Source organism: Aegilops tauschii, chromosome 3 (assembly GCF_002575655.3).
Source record: "Aegilops tauschii subsp. strangulata cultivar AL8/78 chromosome 3, Aet v6.0, whole genome shotgun sequence".
Lineage (NCBI taxonomy): Eukaryota > Viridiplantae > Streptophyta > Magnoliopsida > Poales > Poaceae > Aegilops > Aegilops tauschii.
Window position 1 is genome coordinate 164,033,581 of NC_053037.3, and position 5,764 is coordinate 164,039,344.

The 5,764-nt window shown below is 43.2% G+C and overlaps 1 long non-coding RNA gene across 1 annotated transcript; it reads left to right on the forward strand.

Moving 5' to 3' along the window:
• Window positions 1-221: 221 nt before the first annotated feature.
• LOC120975428 (uncharacterized) lies at window positions 222-2,188 on the forward strand. Its single transcript, XR_005771194.3, has 3 exons — window positions 222-497; window positions 1,533-1,883; window positions 1,986-2,188. It is a non-coding gene; the product is annotated as an uncharacterized lncRNA (long non-coding RNA).
• Window positions 2,189-5,764: the final 3,576 nt, after the last annotated feature.

The following is a 5,764-nucleotide window of genomic DNA, read 5'->3' on the forward strand; positions in this document are numbered from 1 at the left end:
CACAACCGTCCAGGGACGGAGCTCCCGTGTAAGGGCTGGTGTCAATTGACACCAGTGCCAATCGTAACCTGAAGTAATATTGTTAATAGGATTTGTCTTTGACCCCAGCCCAAAAAAATGATTGACCCCAGCCCAGCCGAAGAAGCCCAAAGCACAAGCTAATTCCAGCCCAACCGTGGAAGCCCACAGTCACTAAAAAGATATGCGGTCGTCCCACACAACCCAAAAGCAGTCGTTCCTTATTCCTTAATTTCCTATACGCAGATACGCTTGTATGCGCACGAGTTCCTCCCTCTTCGTCTCGTCGCCTCCTCTCAATCCCTAATTCCCCAAACCTCTTCCGATGTGATAATTCCTTGCAGGTGCCGCCTGGTGGAATTATAGAGAGACGAGCCAACGAAGCAAAGGGATTTTGATCTAATCTGTGGACGTCGGTCAGCCGATTGTTGCGGCATAATCTGGTGCTAATCCACCAAGTCTAGATCGACTCTTCCTAGGTATGCCTCGCGATACGCATGTGTATTACCTTCACAGCGTGTTTGGTTGGGGGGAGTTGAAGACAGGGAATGGGAGTTTAAGGTAAGTGGCACTTTAAGTCCTTTGATTGACTCAGGGACATGGGAATTAAAAAGGGAAGGGGAAGGGGAGTTAAGAGGTCCAACTCCTTCAAATATCTTCCCTAGGGGGACCCTGGTAATTTAACCTGGGATTGGGAATTGACAGAGAGAAAAAACGTTTTGTTGGTTGGGACGTGGTGAGGGGTGGCCTTTCATGTTGAAAGTTGGTTATTTCTCTGCCTAATCCCACCAACTAAATAGGGGCAGTTAATTATCTCTTAAATTCCCACCTTTAATTGCCTCCACATGCCAAACAGAGAAATGGGACTTCAAATCAACTTCCCATGTATAATCCCTTGGCAAATTCCCATCGCTAAACTCCCATGCCCTCTCCCTGTCGTTACCAAACACGCTGTCAGCCTTTAGACTAGATTTCGTAACTGAATAATTAGAAATTTTGCTGTTCTCTCCCTTGATTCATGTACGACTAGGAGGTTATGGACAGATTTTTGTGGAAACGACCACTACATTTAGTTGCAGCAGGGACTTCAAGGTCACTTAGACTTAGACAAGATCATAGTCATGTATCAAGCGTTAGTACTACTATTCCAACAAAAATAAATTTGGATGATATCCCTCCTGATCCAGCTGATCCAAAAAGAATATCACAGTACACTAAGAATCCTAAGAAGTAACATGAGATCAGACGGATATATTTAACTAGAGGACCTTATAGGCTCTAAGAACCAATGTACACAACAAAAAAGACCCAATAAAACAAACCTCCATAATTACCAAATAGCAACTTAGGGAGTTCAATGAAAGATTCATGAAGTAAAGTATTCATTGCTTATTCACATGGCTTCTTTCAACCCAAAAAACTCATCTACTGTTTTTAACTTGAAGAATTTATTAAAGTTAGCTGAGTTCTATCCTGATGATTTCAGTTCAACACAATTGATTTATCTTGTCCAGGAACTTTGGATTTACATTGACAATTTCCGAGCGTACCAAAGATTTGCCAATTTGGATGTCATGGATGATCTTGCTAAAGTGTTGGTGGGCACTAGGAAGCATCTTGTTTTTCCTTTGGTGTATCAACTTCTAAAGTTCGTGCAAATTTTGACGGTTGCCACAACGTCAGTGGAGAGATGCTTTTCAGCAATGAATACTGTCAAAAGTGTTTTGCGCAACAAAATGGGTGTCGAGTTCCTGAATGAGTGATTGATTTGCTAAGCGGGGAAAGATATATTTTCTACTATTACAAACCATGATGTGATTGATCTATTTAATAAGATGGAAGATTGAGAAAGGAGGTTATAAAATGTGAGCCTCATGTCACTTTATATTTTTGCTTAATGATATTTATTTTTTGTATTATTTTTTCGTAACATTGTTGTGATATTTTCTTTTGTTCATCCTTTTCAGAAAGTAACAACATGAAGTGCTTTAAGTTAACCTTTGGCTTTATGACTTTGCTCAGCCTATACTCGGTATGACTTTTTTAATGTAATAATATTATTATTGAATCATTGTATATTTTCTCTCTCTATATGGCACACTCCAACATTATGTATGTTGCGCTGCTATAGTTTACGCTAGAGTGAACAAAGCTTGACACCAGTGCCCATTTTTTCTAGCTTCGTCCCTGCAACCGTCCGGACCGAGCGGTCCATTTTTGCATCCAATGGGGTCCTGCATCGGTCCATTCAGGGGTCCTGATGCACTTTTTCAGCAAACCGAAGACAAACTAAGGTGCTTTGCGGGAGTCCAGATCGCTGCCACGCCCGCATTTGACTAACATAGCCCACCAAACAACCCCATCCGCCTTTTCCGTGCTTTTTGTCCGAAGCATGCCTTGTTTCTCGTGTCGCATCAATTCCAGCCTAGAGACGGCCGACATTGGTGCCGCGTGATGTGACCGGACGGGAGGGCGGTGCTGACCAACGCGGCCTCTCAGGAGTCGCCGCTTCAATGCGGGCGCAGCTTCCCGAGGAACCAACTCCAACCATTGTGCCACACTGAAACGGCTAACCATCCGTTCGCATGGCCTGGCCAAGGCTATATAAGTTGTGCTCCGGTGCCACACACATTGCACTCACTGCATCACTCCGCAACTCCATCCTCACTCCCCCTCTTCCTCTACAACTCGGCGATGGGCAAGTCATGGGCCTCGGCGCCGGCAGGCGACGACTCCGGAACGGGCTCCAGAGGTTCGTGGCGACGCCGCCCTCGCACTCCGGGGCCGTCATCCTCATCGGCGACCGACTCCTCGACGAAGGAGGAGATCGTCATCTCCACTGGCGACAAGGAGGACCAGCCGCCATAGCAGCAGCCGGCGATGTAGGACGAGGCGCACGTCGTGACTGACGAGGAGTACGAGCAGCAGATGGAGGTCATGCTCCATCGCTCCGTCCTCCACGTCTATGGCCCGACAACGCTGATAACCAACAAGTATAACGGATCGCAACAGTTTTTGAGTGTAGAGTATTCAACCCAAATTATTGATTCAACACAGGGGGAGCCAAAGAATATTTGTAATTATTAGCAGTTGAGTTATCAATTCAACCACACCTAAAGAACTAAATATCTGCAACAGAGTGATTAGTAGCACAGTAGTATGATAGTTTGATAGCGGTAGCAACGATAGCAACAGTAACGGTAACAGTAGTAGTGATAGTTTTGTAGCAATTCTAATAGCTCGTAGGCATTGGATCGGCAATGGATAATTATGTTGGATGGCATTCATCATGTAACAGTTATAACTTAGGGCGACACAGAACTAGCTCCAATTCATCAATATAATGTAGGCATGTATTCCGTATATAGTTATACGTGCTTGTGATAAGAAGTTGCATGACATCTTTTGTCCTACCCTCCCGTGGCAGCGGGGTCCATAAGGAAACAAAGGGTATTAAGGCCTCCTTTTAATAGAGAACCGGAACAAAGCATTAACACATAGTGAATACATGAACTCCTCAAACCACGGTAATCACTGAAAAGAATCACAATTATTGTCACCTTGGGTATGCGGATCATAACACGTAATATGTGCATATAACTTGCAAGATAGGATCAAACAACACAAATATCACTGGTACACATCGGTCCTAAACAAACAGTTTTTAACCCCTTTCCGTGATGACATTTGGAACCGTCGCGAAGTGAGTGTGGGCGACAGGGGGGTCCTTCCCACACGACCCAGAAACCGTCGAGGATAGGGCCCCTACAATACTCCTACTCATTTCTGCTCGTATTGCCATCGCAGTCAGTATTCTGTGGTGCTACGTTTACGATGCGCGGCCCATCCCAAACGGTTCACCGTTAAGAAGATTGGATAATCGTCGTACGAGTGTCGGACATGATTACGAAACGTCGGACCGTCGTAACATCGTCGTACACGACAACTATCGCACACGCTATTCTGTGGTGCAACGTTTAATGCATACTTCATCAGAAACAGTTCATGGTTGCGAATCGTGTACGATAAGGCAACTAACACAAACGTTTAGTTTGCCCGCACCGTTTGTGATATTGTCTGACATCGCACACGCTTTGCAAACGGCAACCGTGTGCATGCTTGCACACGTTTCCTTTCTGTGAACCGTCTCGGATTATGGTGCATATCGCAAACGTTTGTGTTTTACCAACCGTGTGTGCCGTAACAACCTGGAGAGCGTAATTTCACCGTAATTTAATTGCTGCTTTTTCAAATTGTACCGGATTTGAATTTGAATTTGAATGTATGCTACAGCTTTATTCATATCCATCAGGTTCAAACAACCAATGCATTATTTGATTCATATAGGTACATATGTTCAAGAATTACATAAGAACCAAATAAAGAATGATGAACCACGGTTGTATACTTGTACTATTAAAGACGGTAAAGAAAGAGGCGAAATATATTCTGGTTGCTGAACAAGGTGAAGCGGAATGCCCATATTGTGCCCTCCTCCATGCAGAAGGCACGCACGACTCTAGTCCAACCCCTTGTGATGGCCGACCGCCCATCCTTCACGGTCTTCATGAAAACATCTAGATAATCATCGTGTTCTGGTAGAAATACTTTAACCTTTGCATGCCCACCAATCATGTAGTTTGAGAGGTAATCTTGAGTAACTGCTTTGGCAACCACTGCAAAGGAAAAAGATCAGACATTGTCATCTAACACAACTCATTATGGGCAGTAAAAAGAAGGTTGCAGAGTTCTTACTTACCATCCTGTAGTTCATTGTTGTCTTGGATAAAGTGTAAACAAATAGTTTAATTACCATCTTTGGACCCATTTTACTAACAATCTTTATCAGCTTCCTCACTTGATGCTGGTTCATCGATATCTCATTGCCCCATACACAGAAAGGATCGAAGCGCGGATCTTTACCAATGACATATGTACCTAAAAGCACCAAGTTAATATTAGAAGCTAAACAATAATTGCACAATGATGTAGTACAACACTCTTTTATAATATGTTTATATACATCCGTATGTGGTAGTCCATTTCAAATCTCTAAAAAGACAAATTTTAGGAACGGAGGGAGTATCTTATAACATCCAAATAGCTCACATATTAGATGAATTAACATCTTATATTATGGGCCGGAAGGAGTTTAGTGCATTCTTACAAATTATCGGTTGATTAACTGCTGCTGTATCCATGGGTTACAGTTAGTTTGAGCTAGTTCGGGCTCAAATAGCCCTAAAGTATATCTAAACATGAGGGCTAGTTTGAGCTAGTTGCATCTATAACCCACCCAAAAAAACTATCCAGCCCAAGAGGTGCTAATTGGAGCTAGTTCTCCTAGTGCATTCATTGTCAATCTAACCCTGCCATCCAAACAACTCTTTGGATGGAGTTAGTTCAGGGTTAGTCATGAACTAGAAATTAACTCTAACCTCTAGCTAAGTTGAGTATCCAAACAGGGCTTTGTTGTTGTTGTTGTTGCTGCTGCTGCTCTTCTACGTATATCTAGACATCATTAGAACATTAATGTAACACTTTTCCTTGTTGCTATGTAGCCTAGGATTGCATATTTAGACATTAAGTACAGTGCATGTTGCTATGTAGCCTCAGATATATTACATATGGCCCTAGTTAACCCAACGAAAAATAGGTTGCAGATATATTCAGTTAAAAGTCCGATTCACCGATTAGTCCCTTATCAGCCGTCGGCCTATATGGTACCAGCTACCGTTATCCTGAA